Raw genomic sequence first — 16,598 nt, forward strand, 5'->3', positions numbered from 1 at the left:
ATAGGTCCATCAATCGCTATCAGCCAAGATGATCAGGCAAACAATCACATGCTATGGGTGTCCCTAAGCCTCTGAGTGCCAGATGCTGGGAGTGGCCAGCAGGGTATGGGTCACTTGATAACTGCCCTGTTCTGTTCATTCCTGTTGAAGCATCTGACATTGGCCACTGTCAGAAGACAGGATACTGGGCTAGATGGACCACTGGTCTGAGCCAGTATGGCTGTTCTTATGTTCTAAGACAGGGGTGGCCAACCTATTGCTCCAGAGCCACATGCGGCTCTTCAGAAGTTAATATGCAGCTCCTTGTATAGGCACCGACTCCAGGGCTGGAGCTACAGGCGCCAACTTTCTAGTGTGCCAGGGGGTGCTCACTGCTCAACCCTTGGCTCTGCCACAGGCACTGCCCGCACTCCACCCCTTCCCATCCCCTCCCCTCAGCCTGCCATGCCCTCGCTCCTCCTCCCCCCCACCCCCGAGCCTCCTGCACACCATGAAAGAGCTGATTGGGAGATGCAGGGAGGGATAGACGCTGATCAGCAGAGCTGCTGGTGGGTGGGAGGCGCTGGGAGCTGGGAGGGAAGTTGATGGGGGGGCTGCTGAGGTATTACTGTGGTTCTTTGGCAATGTACATTAGTAAATTCTGGCTCCTTTTCAGACTCAGGTTGGCCACTCCTGTTCTAAAACCTGACAAGGTCTCACCCCTATTGCAATGGCTACAGATGACCCAAGAACTACTCTTTATTTTGGTAGATTCAGGGTCAAGGTGGACAGCTGCTTATCTTTTTACTCCAGTTATCTGTAAGTTTCGTAGGGTACTTGGGAGTAGTTGTGCTGTATTATAGTGTATGTAATAATACAGATTGAGTTAAATTGGGGATATTGGACATAATCACTATCTAATTCCTGACATGTAATTTAATCCAGTTTGGATTCTTTATATCATTATTTGAACATGCTAATGAGATTCTATTTATTATTGTCTTGATAGGATTTGTAGCCCTTACATTAATGAAATGTTGGGATCTGTAAATAAGATTTTTTTTAAAAAACCCTATCACTATACAAAAGTGATTAGACGGCTACAATGTGAGCCTCCCCAAATATCTCAGGAATATCAAATAACATTTTATTAAATGGAGAGCAGCCACAATAACAAGTTTACCTTGGGTCACTGCACTCCTAAAGCAAGTGTCAACAAACAAAAGGAAAGACCATGCTGCTACTCAGAAACAGCTGATCACTATCTCCTTTACAGCCCCAAGAGTGTTATAGGGGATATATTTTAATGGGTGATTGATGAAGAGCTGCTAGTATTAGATTATCAATTTAGGATAGTTTATTATTAGTCAAGACTTTGCAAATTAAAATTGGCGAGTGTTTGTGTTCATTCTGATTTGCTAAATTAGTTGAGGCAAAATTTAAAATCTGATTTGCTTGGGAGAAAGGAGACCCTGTTCTGAGTTATGGATGATCTTTGAGGGCATTATCTACTGGGGTACAAGCAGCACTGTATTCCAGAGAGATTGTGAATGTTTGGGAAATGAGAATTGAAAAAAAAACAACCAACTAATAGTTGCATGAAAATATATAGAAGATATATTAAGAAAAAACACCTGATTACAAGAGAATGAAAAATCACTTGAACTGTACTGGATCCAGGGACACTGAACAACCCTAAAACGATAGAAAGTCTCTGAGACGACAGGGTCAGAACCCCTGCTGCATTGCCTTTTAAACTGGCTTAGCAGGTCACTTGAGGGTTCCATACCGCACAGAAGAATGTCTGGGTGGCACAGAAATACCACAACCACTTCCTCACCCCTTGATGCAGGGCCAGGGCCAAAGTAAAGGAAGCATGGTCAGGGTTTGCTATGGCCCTTGGGCAGCCCCTGAAAGACATAAAAGGCTGCTCTAAATTGTGTTGTGGGACTGATCCAGCACTGAGTCAGCAGCTCTGCACCTCCTTCCTTTCTAGTACTCCTTGGACACAACTCAAAATGTGGACTCAAGCTTTCATATCTGATATAAGAAAATATAACCCATGGGCCTGCTCCATCAACATCTGTTCATGCATGTAGTTTTTGCTCAGTGCGATCACTTATGTGAATGACTGTTGCAGGAGCAGGCTCTGCCCTCCCGCATGTAGGCTCTCAGCTACACTCTTATTAGGGAAGGAAATTCACCCCTTTAAGAGTGGGGTGAGCAGTTCTAGAAACTTTTCAGAGTACCATTCCTGCCTTTCTTCTCTGTGTAGCTTGAAAGCTTGGACCTTCCAGCTGGCCCAATAAAAGAGATTAACACACCTACCTTGTTGTTTCTATCCAGAGAGAGAGAGAGAGAGAGAGAGTGTGTGTGTGACACTTGTCTCAGTGAGCCAGTAGAATCTATTTAACTCTTTTCAGACAGTCAGGGTAGTGTGTTCTAGGCAAACACTGTTAATCTGTTAAAATCCTCCACTAGTCTCAAGTAACATCTAAAACTGGCCCTTTCTGACATATTAATCTAGTGATCCCTCCTAGATGAGTTTCTCAGGCCACCAGTAATGCTGATTTCTCCACTCAAAGAGTAACAAGATACTTTACTGAAACAAAAGTGGAACACACATTTCAGGTGTGCAAATACCAAAGAGAGACACTAACAGAGTAAAAAGGTGAAGTAACGTGACGCTAAGGAAGGGAAACTTTACATTTTTGTATCAGAAAATGTGTCCCTAGGGTGCTATTGATTGGCCTGTGACAAGGAAAGTGGTGGCAACCCCATTGCTGGGTACACTTAAAACTGAGATGGACAAATCAGTATCAATGTACAGTCAGGAACAACTATGCATGGACCGGGAAATGGCATAGTATGCCAGCTCATCCTTTTCCATCTCTAGGGCTATGATATCTAATCCAAGCTACCGAACTGAGATAATTTAGATCAGTGATATGAGGTATATATTGACTACAGACCAGGTTCATGATTTAATATGGAAGTCCTTGGACTCAGAAGAAATGCCATCTTTCCTTCTTGTGCCATCTTTCCTTGCTTCATACATAGCCACAAAGGCTTGTACCCAATCAAAGCTGTAGTGCTTTGGTATGGCTGAATGCCATAGTATTTGTAACAGGGGCAGTCATGAAGTCCAACAGGAAAAAGATGATTCTGAAGTCCATTTCCAAGTTTACACTTGGCTAGAAGTTCTTTCTATCAAACCGTGTTTCAGAGCCATGCACTGAACAAAAAGTGGAGTGGTTTCCCTTTTAACTCCACAGGAATAGGCTGACATGATTTTTTGACACTGCAGGAGGATTGGAAGGATATGTTGACATTGTCATTCAGTTCTTTTGTGATTAACAGCCTCAACACCTTTCAGAAAAATCTCTTTAAAAGCATAACGTAAGCTTCCTTTACAGGTTTGTCATCTTAATCGATGTACTAGGAAGTTGATTTTATTTTCCACTTTGTTTAAGCATTCACATCTCTTCATAGTTCATGGTTTTGAATGTGTATGAAAACCCTGCCTTGAACTCTGTCAGTGTAACTCTCATCCTATGGAAATGATGCGTCCAAGAGAGCTATTGGTTTAATAGTTTTATGGTTTTCCTGGTTACTTTTTTCCTTAAAGTCCAAACCGACTGAGAAGACTTTCTTACCCACTTTACGTTGCATCACAGAAAAAATTCATTCCTTCAGACATCAATTTGCAAGACACTGTCCCTATTGCAACCAATTCTGCCAAATAAAATGTTTGCCTATTTACTGATCTAGCAGTCTGGCACTTGGAACAGGCTCAGTGGTTTCAGAACCACAGTATTTACCTTTGGAAATACTAAGGATCTGAAAGAGCATTATAGATGTTAAAAATGCTTCACAATCAGGTAGAGACAGATTGGATAGTTGCAAAGGGAAAACGGGGGCTCAGGATGATAAATGGCTGAGAGATTTATTCGATGGAACTTGATTAGAAGTAAAGTGGATGCAGAAAGAGAGCAAAGGACAAAAAATCCAGAAAAGTGAGTGACAACAGGCATCTTGGGGGGCCAGAGTATAGGCTGGAAAATGACATAGGTGGGAGGGGAACAAGGTGGAAGATAGAACCAGAAGCTTCACCTGCCTCTCCCCTATCATGGGAAGACTTTGTGCATTTTGCATTGCAAATTCATTTAATTTCAGAGAATTTGACAGTGATATAGAAAATTTAGCAAAATGTTCTGATCTTGTGATCAGACATGGATTTTTCATTGCTGAAAGCTTCTTGTTTGTTTGTTCTTTATTTATACTGCTGCTTATTTTTCTCTTGGTACATATACAGTGGGATTTCAAATTATGATAAAATCCCAATCTTCATTTACAGCACTGTTTTTAAACTAAGTCAATACAGCTCTGTTTCTAGAAGAAGCCAAACCTTGCTAGAAAATTGAGGGTCTTCAAAAAGAGCTAAATCTTCATAGATATACTGTGTGTGTGAATAATATATATAAAATGCCTCCAAGGTCACATGGACATTTCAAATTCTCTCATCACCAATTTTTAGCTGCTGCCAGTAATGGATGTGTATGGAAATAGTACTGGAAGTGAGACTGGAAGACTTTTGTTGCTGGAGCTTGAGAACGTCTCTTCTGTTCTGTTTCTTTTTTTAAACCAGGAAGCTGAGTTCGGATGAAAGACCTGAGTTGTTTTTTAAAGAGGTTCTTTCCTTTACCTACTTTAACAATAAGATTGAGTAAGAATGCTCAATTGACAAATCCTACTCCCATTACCTTCAATGGGAGCTTTGACATTGATTTCACTAGGACCCAGATTTTGCCCTAGGGAAGTAAAAAGATTTGCCACAGATCAGAGAGTAGCACCATGAGTCAATGGCTCCATTGGCTTGAGATCCACGCTCCTCCTACCTCATAGTCTTTCGCTGTAACTACTAGACCACATGAGCCTCCTTACTATGTTGTAACATTTTTTGCATGTGATTGAAGTCAGTAGGTGATTTCTATAAAATCCTTTAGCATGAGACAGCCTTTGGTGTTACCACAGAGGGCAGGTGGCTGGGGCAGTAAGGTATATGTGAGGATCCACGGGTCTTGCACCCGGGTCCGTGGGTCTCCAGGTAACCCTTGTTGCCCAGCCACCAACCAGCAGCTGCTTGTGGTGGGTGGGCTGGGTGGCTAATGGAACCTTAGACTGCCTACAGGAGTCCTGATTGGAGGACTGTCCGGTCCCACCAAGTTGTCTGGCTGCACCATTAAGCGGCACAGGCAATTGTTTATGCAGCTAGGTAAGTTCCTGGCTAGCTGCTACACTGGGCCCCAATCTTCTCACCCTGACTCCTGAGCCCTGCTTCACTGCCTTTTCCCTGGTTACTGCTACCCTGTCTTGTTCCAGGGTCCTGTCTTCCTGCCACATTCCTAATTCATGCCACTGTTCTCTGACTCTGGGTCCAGCTCCAACCCTTGGCCCTAGCATTTGGCCTCTGAATCTAGTTCTGACCTTCAGTCCATTTCCCAGGGCCTGACTCCTGCTCTGACCACTAGACATGACTGTCCATGTCCCTATCCCTAATAGGGTGGCATGGATAGAACCTTGCCCAAAAGAGCATGGAAAGAAACAATTATTTATCCCTGACATAATGGAGAAAGGATGGGAGATTTTAAAATTCAGATTAAAGCATTTTGTTCCCATTCTGCAGGTGAGAAACATTAGATATTGTAGAATCTGTATATTGTCTGACAGAATTAAATGTTGCCAAGTGGCTTTGCAGGAGTATATGAACAGGTATTGAGACAACCAATAATGGATGAGGGGAATAAGTCACGTAAGTGAAGTGGTACCAAAAAAAAAATAAAAAAATAAAAAAAAGACAAAATATGCCACTATTAAATGATTGTACACTGTCCCTTTAGTTTCAAAAATGTTTTAAAGTAATAGAAAATAGATCCTGAATGGCAACATTTCATAATTAAATACAAGAAGATATTGTTCATGGGGATGTAACTTCTTCAGCAAACACAGAGAAGGGAAAGTAGAAGACAAGGTTACAGGAGATAATTCAGAAATGCTGCTAGATGCTGATATGTTAGTTCAGATGACAGTGAATGACAGCTCTGGGCAAGTTACTTTATAACCTTCTATACATGTGAAGTGTGTATGTGAAGTACTTGAATACATTTTAGAATTATCTAAGTTTCAAAAGACATAAGGCTGTGAATGATGGATGATGTCCAGACAAAATGAATTCACTCAATATTAGAGGGTGGGCCGAATTCACCCCTGGTGTAACTCCACTGATTTAGCAGTGATGAATTTTGATCAAGATCAAAGGCATGAAGGATAAGTCTGATCATGTACTCGGCATTACTTCAGATGGCTAATATTCACTTCCAATATTCTGTGGATAGTTAGTGAAATTTAGATGTTTGGAAAAAAGTTAATTTGAAAGTATACTGGAACATTTCTTGGACCAGATGACTCTATTACTCATGCATCACTAATCCCTTACAGTATTAAGGGAACATTTCTTAACATGGGACCTAGTCTTTAAAGAGACATTAAGCAAATTGGGTTGTTTTCCTCTTGTTTAAACCATGATTTAGCTGCATGTGCATTTCAGGAATGTTTAGTAAAATGTTACTAATCTGCATATTAGTTAGCAGATTACCATGGAGCATTGGCGCAAAAAATATTTATTTGGAATTGCAATAAAGTCTGAGTATTGGATTCTCTTTCATTTAGACTACATACAGTGTAGTGTATATCTCCATGATGTATTGGTCCCATAATTACATCTCCTAGTAAATACTAATGCGTTTTAACACTTGTATAGGGCTTTTCATCTTCACAGCACTCTATAAAGTTCAGGTTCCATGCTGCATCCCTTGTGCACATAAATCTCCCATTAACTTCAGTTGGACTTTTGGGTATGCAAGGAAAGCAGAATCACGCTCATAAAGCAAGAGCTTGTCTACATGGTGCAGCAGTGTGCTCTATGGAGATGTGATTTCTTAAGTGTGCTGTAGGTGTGTGCTGTTGGGGTCGCCCCTCTCTGGGGCGGCTGGGAGCCAGGCCGCCTCACTACACAAGTCCGGTGAGTCAGTGAATTAGCCTGGTGGGGCAGGACACAGTCAAGGGCTCAGACCCTCAGGCAGGGGCTGAGCACAGAGTTCAGTACTAAACCCAGGCCCTGGGTCAGGGCAGGGCAGCAAACAAACAGTTCAAGAGCAAAGCCCAGGCTCCTGGTCCTGAGCGTCGGGGCGAGGGGGAGACTGCCACCCGCAGGCCCGCCCACTCTACTGCATCCCAACCCAGGGCCCTGACTGCGGCAGGCGACCTGCTGCTGTGTCAGTGGGGATCCTGGCCGCAACACACTGACATCAGCTCTGGGTGTGCCACAGCCAGACTAGAGTCAGCTGCCCCCAGGCTACTTCCGACCTCCCCCTCTAGCAGTACCTGCATCTGGTCAGCGTTCTCCACGGCATCGAGCACCATGGGCTCCTCGGGGTACTTCGCAAGCGGTAAGCTGGGCAGCTCCTCTGGGTCCCTTCTCACCGGTAGGCTTACTGGCTTCTCCAGCATCTGGTCGGTGTCTGGCCTCAACAGGTATGGCCAGTTCTCGGGGCAGTCACAGGCAGCAGGAGCTAGGGCACCAGCGTCCAGCAGCCAGGCAGCTTCTGAGCCCTGGGTTGGGCTTTTATACTTCCTGTCCTGCGCCTTGACCTCTGGGGGGCAGGCACAGGCTCCAGTGGCTCTGCCCACTTTGGCATCTGGAGGGGCTCGTCCCTCTCTGGGGCGGCTGGGAGCCAGGCTGCCTCACTACATGTGCTAACATATTGTGCACTAATCGGCACATGTAAAATGCACTAGGAAACTTCTACTGTGCACCAGCAGGGTCTACATGGGCCAGTTAGTGTGTAGAGCATATTGCCGCACCTTATAGACAAGCCCTGGAACCATAGCTACCTTAATGAACTTGTCTTAGTTTCGTGTGTGTGTGTGTGTGTGTGTGTGTGTGTGTGTGTGTGTGTGTGTGTGTGTGTGTGTGTGAAAAATAACATTTTCCAGTATAGATTCGCTTGTTTTTCAGGCCTGTCACTGTCTTGTCACTTTCATCATGTTCATTATTGTGATGCAAGAAATGGGGAATTAAAACCAAACCTTGTTTTTCCACTTGATGTATACTGAAACACACTTATTAGGGTTTATCTTGCCCTCTGCTTTATAGATCCAATTGTGGCTCCTGTGAAACTGACTACAGTGTATAAGACACACTAGTTGGAATAAAGTTTGGAATTAAATAGATTTACCGTAGATGGAGACAGAATTTCTGAGGGCAAATGGTAGCTATCCCTCTATGGCAAAGTTGAGCCACATTGGTGCTGCCTATGATAAACCTGTCCAAAAATAAACAAAGGACTTCAGCCTCCAGGCTGTCAATGTAGAAGTTGTCATATACACTAAATGTACCTAATTCTTCGTAAATATCAGTAGCTGATATTTCTTCTTATGTACTTAGTGACACATGTAATGTATTGGGAGGACAAGACTGGATCCCAGATCCTCAAAAGTATTTAGGCACCCAACATCCACCGATTTCAGTGGGACAGAGATACCAAAATACCTTTGTGCATCTGGGCCTGAGTCCTTAAGGTGCCACATTTGGGTATCTGCAAAACTCAGAAGTAGCTGATCATTTCAGTCTCAGTACTCTTGCATCTGTATCCTCATTATCATTCAAATCAATCAACCCCACAGAATGAGCATTTTACAACAAATGTAACCACGTCAGTTAGTTCTTTCCCTCAGACATCCTGTCCTTTGGAGATCACCCAGCTTGGATTGGAAGTAACCCTCTCCTTCCTTGTTTACATCTTGGGGTAGATCCTCAAAGGTATCTTGGTATAAATTGGCATAGCTCCATTGATGTCACAGAACTATGCTGATTAACACCAGCTGAGGCTCTGTTCCCCTTCCCATACAATCTCTCTGTTTTACTAAGTATTTCTGACTTTGCCAATACCAATTTATATTTTTGGCATGTACTTTCTTCCCCTCCCCTATGTTGATCTGTATTTGCCAAGCCTTAATCATAAAAAGGGCTTTATTCTGCATCACAAAAGTCAATGAGAGTTTTGATGCTGATTTCAATTGCACAGGATCAACCTCAACAGCTGATGTAAATCAGCATAGGTCCATTGAAGTCACTAAGCTGGCTTTAAATGGTACATTGTTCATTATACAAGGGTTATCTATAAAGTAATAATCTTTCCTGAAATAATATTACTATTCTTATTAGATATTAACTAGAAAGATTACAATGTCAAATCCATTTTAGGTCTGATCTATCTAATGTGTAGGGCCCTACCAAATTCACGGTCCATTTTGGTCAATTTCATGATCATAGGATTTTTTAAATGTCATGGTTTCAGATATTTACATCTGTAATTTCATGGTATTGTAACCGTGGGTGTCCCAACCCAAAATGGGGTCATGAGATGGGGTGGGGGTTGCAGTATTGCCACCCTTATTTCTGTGCTACTGCCTTCAGAGCTGGGCAGCCAGAAGGCAGCTGCTGGCCAGGCACCCAGCTCTGAAGGCAGGGCCACCTGCAGCAGCAGCAGTGCAGAAATAGGGGTGGCAATACCAAACCATGCCATGCCACCCTCACTTCTGCGCCACTGCTGGTAGCAGCGCTGCCTTCAGAGCTGGACTCCCAGCCAGCAGCTGCAGAGCTTCCGGCAGCCACGGGAGGTTCCTAGAGATGGGTCTGACCCAGACTTGGCAGCAGCCCATTCAGAGGAAGAGGAAATCCTGCCCTTTCCTATCCCCTCCAAGACTAGCAGCTGGAGCTCAGGGCTTGGGAGTTAAAGGGACCTTGGGCTGGCTGTGTGTATGTGTGTGTGGGTGACCACTCACTCACCCGTAAGGCCAGCCCTGCCCCCTCCCTTCCACCCCCCAAATACCATGCCACCTCACTTCTGCGCTGCTACTGGCAGTGCTGCTACCTTCAGAGCTGGGCTCCCAGCCAGCAGCTGCCACTCTCCAGTCACCTAACTCTGTGAAATCTGGTCCTTCCTACAATAGCCAGGTTTCACAGGGGAGATCAGATTTCATGGTTCGTGGGGCATTTTTCACAGCCATGAATTTGGTAGGGCCCTACTAATGTGGAAAGCCATTTTCTGTACTGTACTCTCAGCAGAAATCTAATGGCTGTGGAAAAACCTTTTGAATATATACTTTTTGTGTGCGTGCGTGTGCGCTATGGTAGAAATAAATATACGCTAGTCTCAGGACCACATAGGACACTTTCAGTAATGTACTTTCTATTCTTCCATAGCACTTACATCTTGAATGGAGCATTCTCATCTTTGAAGGTCATTTTAAGATGAAACTGACAATCTGTAGTGAAAAGCCAAAGGTCCTTTTAAAATGACATAGGCCAGATTTTGTCTCATTAATTACTACTCAGCTTGTGTAATTCTGCAAGTAACCCATTGAGGAAATGTAACTACTCAAAAGCTGGTCCCTTGTGTATCATTCACTGCAAATACACTTAGCCCCGTGCACTCTGGGTGAAATCCCAGCTCCATTGAAGTCAATGGGGCCAAGTTTTCGCCTTCTGTATTTAACATGCATGGGTAATTGAAGATGGCAATTGCTGATTTGGACAAACCATGTAACTTCATGCTGTTCAAGAGTGAAATTCACCCCTCTAGAGGGCCAGAAGTGCCCTATTAATAGGGCTTAAGCAGTAAATTTCATCCCAAGAGTTCAGTTGCTTCACTTACATTTGCCCTGAGAATTAAGAGGCTGACAGTGATTTAGAACAGCTGGAAACTCATATTTTCCTCTGTCTTAGCAGGAAATGTTTAGACATTTTCATTGGTTATACAGCTTCCTTTTTTTTTTTTTTTTTTTTTTTTTTGCAACTGGAAATATCTGTGATGTGTAACTGTTTGGTTTATCATTCTCTCTTTCATGGTACTAAATGACTGATCATTTGTGGTCTACATAACGGGTTTCCCTCTTCTGCCTTTTCATAAAAAGGTCTCTTACAGAAAATGGATGAGACTATTTTCTATGGTAATAAAGGATTTTTAAAGAGTGCACGGATAATACATATTATACAGTAGATAAATCTTCAGTGGAATTTGATGTGACTTCTAGAGACTTGTTGATTTGAGGGGTGAATGTGTTTGGGGAGAGGGAATCAAACTGCTAATTAATGTTAAAATATAAATGCTGCTCAGGTACAAAACCAGGATGTCGAAGGACTTCAGGGAGTTTTAAACAAGCACTATATCACCATAATGTATTTTAAATTTAAAAACTTGTCAGCATAAATGAGATATCAGAAAGATAAAGTGAGGCACTCCTGTATGGAACTTGCTGTGTGTTTAACTGTTTGACATCCTACTGCTACTAGATAAGCTAGGAAATTCAATTACTATATTTGCAGGAAGCTTCTAGTCTATGGTATGCCATGTGAATATTAATTCCTTCAAGTTGTGACAACCCTAGGGAGTCACTACTAAGGGAAGAAAATTATAGGCAACATATTAACCACAGTAGGTACTTCTCAGCTGTGAGGGACCACAGGTAGCAATTGGTACAAGGATCTCTGTCATAAGAAAGCCTGGGATCTTGCAGCAGTCTATCACCACCAGTGGTGGAACAAAGGAAAAGGAAAAACACAAACAGAAATAAAGGCAATAATGAAAATGCTTGACATCAAAGAGGTCAATACTGCATTTTTATCAACTGGATTAGGAGTGAAAACTCAGATATGCTTTGAATATATTTGCAGAAATACAGCAAGTCTATAGCTGTGTACTGCTAGTCTCCATGCAACTTGGATGGTCGATATGTGGTAAGTATGCCCTGGCCTGAGCTTAGATCTTCAAATCGCTTTCACAAAACCTGTTTAGTAAAGAGGATAACTTTGATTTTTCTGCAACATGGTTTTCAATTGGCATTCTCTTACTTTGACTCTATAGCCCTTTCTGTGTGAGGATCTCAAATGTTAATGAATTCAGTTTCACCACACTTTTAGAGACGAGGAAACTGACAAAGAGAACCTCATTTAAATTGATGGCAAAATGTGTTGACTTCAGTAGAGCCAGAATTTCACCCAGAAATATTAGGCGAATGGCCCAAAGTGTCGCTGTGTGAAGTGGTTATGATTGGTTTAAATGGGTTATGCAGAGTATTATGTGATGTGGCTGTTCTCCACCCCTCCCTTACTTCCTGTTTTAGTCAGTGGGAGCCCCCCTCCCACACTCTGTTTTGATGTATTTAAATAAAGCAGCAAGTTCCCAGTCTGCAGCCCTGTGAGCTTACTTTTCTTGCACTGAGTGGTCCTTTACAAAATTGGCAATGAGGAAGAAACATAAGATGGAAGAACTGAAGAGTTTAATACAGAAAATAAGATGTGCAAGCAATATATTGAAAGATTGGGCTACTGTTTTCTTGCAAATGGCAGAGCCTAGAATAGAGCCCGAGTTTTCCACCCCTCAGGCCAATGTATTAACCATAAGGCCATCCTCTCTCTCTGTGCTGCCCAATGTGAAGACTATGAAATACTGCTTTGCCCTCTTCCCAAATAAGGCTTAGTACATCAATGGGTGTCTGTTACTCTGTCACCTATAGAGCAGTGACTAGCTCATAGACTGTATACAAGGTCTGTCTCTCACCGCAGCATGTGCCAGGTTAGGGCAAGGTGAGGTTAGCTAGAAGGACTGCTTCTCCACTGCCTGGCCTTTTGTCTAGTCACTTAGACCTGTGCAGAGCCAATATAATCCATTAGATTGGAATGAGTATTTTATACCTACTTTGCACTTGACTACGCATAGTGCAGGATAGCAGTCAAGCCAGCAGCACCCCAGAAGCTATGGTTATTGAAACCACTTTCAGGAAACAATTCCATCTACCCCACCCCAGATTCACAGTTAACTTTTTTTCCTAAATAAGGGTTTTTATCACTTCTCGCTTAAATCAAGAGTAAAACATATGGGTCAGATGATCACCAATTGACGTATTCTTGATTATTTAAGCAGCATCAATTACTCACAAAATCCGTAATTCTGGGTATGGACCATTTTGTATATGATTGCAATACATCTAGGCCCTTACTGCAATTAAAAGTTAGAAATCACTCTGCTAGCAATTTGATGAAGAATAAATAAGCACATCATTAAGCTAATGAGACCATATGCTCATACGGTAAAATAAAAGTGAGCTAAATGCAATGAAAACCCAAGAAGCAGATGAATGAACCACTGCCTACATCCTGAAATAATGCTTAAAAATGCAAATATTGATATTTGTCACACTTTTTTCTCATGTATATCATGGCTAAATAAGGCATCTGGTGGAAGAAAATGTATTTCTGCCTTTGAGCTCACTCTCAAATTAATGAAACAAAACTGACTTGAGAGAGTACCTACGGGCTGCGACAATTACTCAAAATTGCAGGCAATTGGCTAGTTACAAATGAGCTTGTCATCATGATGGAAATTGAGCTGAAAAGCAATTTATACAAAAATCTGCACAAACTCATCTGTTAAACTTTCTCTTAAAGTCTAAGCAGCTGGATGTGGAATTTGGGAAGCTGCAGAGCCCTCCTCTCACAAAAACATTTTGAAAAATAGGTGCACTCTGACAGTATTTTAATGCCATGGAAACAATATATTTCCCCCCCTTTTTCTCCCCCCATTTCACTTAAAAAAAATTCATGTATCTTGTTGCTTGTTCGGAGGGTTTGCATGTGGAAAGAGATTTCCCTAGCTTTTGCCTAAGAGCTGGGTCTCTTCTTGATGTCTTGAATTAGCTTTTCTGGTGCTGACAGTGCCTGACTGTATTCTGTGCATTACAGTACTAGACTGAGTGATTAGCACATCTTTCTTTACCAAAGACGTCGTTTGGAAATGACTTGCAAATTTTTGTTTGCTGAGGACTAGCAGCATCAGGCTTTGCTCCAGGAACAGAAACTCCAGAAACATACTGACATTCCCTCAGAAGGTGCCAGTTTGAACTGTTTGCTCTACCTGCTTGGGTCAGGTTGACTGGACTCCCTGGCCCTTATCCCAAATACATCCTTTTCTGGAAAGAATCTTCATAGACTACTGGCTCACGGCTGCCTTGGCTGAGGCACAGGCGTAGAAGATGTGACTGTATTGCTGACTATAGTGGTTGTTCCTATAATAGCACAGGGCTGCTCATGAGCGCTGGAGCTTATGATTAAGGGTTGGATGGCTGCAGGTAACTGATTTGAGGTCTGTTCCAAAGGCAGCCAAGATATTCTGGTCTCAGTAGCTAGGGAAGGGAGATACAAGGAACTTTTAGAGCTTCCTGTGAAGCTCAGAGCTCACATGACTCTATCGCTGCATCTCCCCTGCCCCCTCTGCCCTAGATCTCTTGAACCTAACTTGGTTTTTAAATGATCTCTTTTGGTAACTGGGAAAACTCTGAATATTCATCATGCTTAGTTTAATTAATGTTGGCCTCCCGAATGGAAGATATAAATAGCCAGCAGATGGAAAAACTAATGTGTGTCTTTTCCTTCAGGAATTTTCACTTTACAAATTAAAGCTTTCTCTCTCCCCCCCCCCCCCCCAAATCAGTGAACAGGAGCATAAGCTGTGTTTGGTTCGGAATCTCTGCTACAATTTTTTTTTTTTAATTGTAGATTGGCTCTGCATGCAGCCTCAAACTTGCTGCATGAAGCTTGCAGTTGTTTTCCCTTCCCCCTGGAGTGGAGAAAGTAAGTTTAAAAAACTATATTTAGGATCATGGAGATGCAGATAAGTGTGTCAAATGGTATTTTTCAAAGGTGCCTAGGCACCTTTCACCCATTGATTTCAGTGGGAATTAGGGACCTAGGTTCTCTTGAAAATCCCACTCTCTTGAAAAGACTAAAACCCTTTTATAAAGCTGACCCTGTGATATTAAGAGAGTTAGGGACACACACTGATTTTCACCAGCTATCTCCACATTTTTTAATGGAACTGTGCCAACTAGCTGAGGATCTGACTTTTAACTTTTAAACGTTACCTGATTACACACGTTTTACAACTCCAAATCAAAATTCTTTGTCATACCAGCTGCATTATGACAGCTTCATCTGAAAAGTTTGTAACCCTGTCAGTCAGCAGTTGACACACTCTCCCTTTCGGAATGATTTTGTGTTCACTAGAAACACTAATGTACATCAGTGGTATGCAAACCTCATACAGGACTAACAGCCAGCACACTAGTTGAGAGCCCATGCTAACCCTAGTGTAAACATACAGCCAGTTATGTGAGAATTGCTCCTATCACAGTGAAGTGTGGAGCTGGGGAGGTTGGGAGGGGAGGGCTGTCTCAAGTGATAAACTGACCTATGTGCATTTTACCACCGGTAAAAACAAGAATATGATTTGACTGAACTCAGATGAAAATCCCTAGTTCCCATTCCTAAATCATCATGACTTAAAGTGAACACTCACTTGATATTATTTGACCTTTTAAAAATGAAAATCTATATTGGTGTATTTCTCCCCAGAAACCCTATGAAGTTTAAGTGCTGTAAAATCCTATTAAATATTCTAATTATATGAAACATGTTGGTTAATCTTTTTTAAAAATAGTGTAACCTTTCCAGTCTCAGCTGGCAAATAAAGGTGACATGAAGGGTTAATTTGCAATGTGCATTATTTTACAATTAATGCAAATCTCTCCTTCAGGTTCCGCAGGGTCTTTTTATCTCTTTCTGCTGGTTTATCTGAAGTGCAAAGGAGAATCATGGAAAGAACATAACTGTCTGAAGACAACAGCTCAGTTCAGATAACAAGCTTTTTAAACTATTATTATAGCAGGGTCTCTAATCCAGTGCCATGTAAATCCCACACAACACCAGAGCATCCCTTTTATCTTTAGGCCTCTACACCAACTAAAGAAGATGCAAGCTATTTTGGGCAATTCTAATTCAGGTCCCCACATGTTATGAAGGTCCCAGTAGTGGAAGAAAAACAAGAATTTGCATCTCAAATAGGCTTACAGCAAATAGCAAGGAAGTCAAACACAAACACAACCCTCTCCTGTCCCCAAACACACGCACACAAGTTGTACAAAATGCTTTGAACACGGCTAAATCTCTTGAGAAACCAGCTGGTAAATCACAGCTTGCAAGCCCAAATTTAACATAAATTCCAGCATCTAAGAATTGCATTGAAAGATTGAAGTTCTGATAGATAACTCTAAAGCTGAAGATGTTCACACTTATGAGAATGAAATTATTAGTTTGCACTTACACAGGGCCTTTCATTGTAGCATCCCAGAGCACTATATAAACACGAATTAAACATTACAGCTTCCCCACAAGATAAATAAGGGGGAGATGATAGCTCAGTGGTTTGAGCATTGACCTACTACACCCAGGGTTGTGAGTTCAATCCTTGAGGGGGCCACTTAGGGATCTGGGGCAAAAATCAGTACTTGGTCCTGCTAGTGAAGGCAGGGGGCTGGACTCAATGACCTTTCAAGGTCCCTTCCAGTTCAAGGAGATAGGTATGTCTCCAATTATTATTTTTTTAAGGGGTCATCTGCCTTTGAAATACAGCCACCCCTAAGGTGAAATTCAACAGTAGTCT

The 16,598-nt window shown here is 42.2% G+C and overlaps 1 long non-coding RNA gene across 1 annotated transcript in view; it reads left to right on the forward strand.

The window, feature by feature from the left end:
* LOC120369161 overlaps positions 1–16,282 on the forward strand; it is a 37,114-nt gene extending 20,832 nt beyond the window's left edge. Inside the window, exons 2-3 of the long non-coding RNA XR_005582977.1 lie at positions 14,657–14,731; positions 15,693–16,282. This is a non-coding gene — a long non-coding RNA (uncharacterized LOC120369161). The remainder of the gene's footprint in view (positions 1–14,656; positions 14,732–15,692) is intronic.
* Positions 16,283–16,598: the final 316 nt, after the last annotated feature.

The sequence above is a fragment of the Mauremys reevesii genome, linkage group 7 (assembly GCF_016161935.1).
Source record: "Mauremys reevesii isolate NIE-2019 linkage group 7, ASM1616193v1, whole genome shotgun sequence".
Lineage (NCBI taxonomy): Eukaryota > Metazoa > Chordata > Testudines > Geoemydidae > Mauremys > Mauremys reevesii.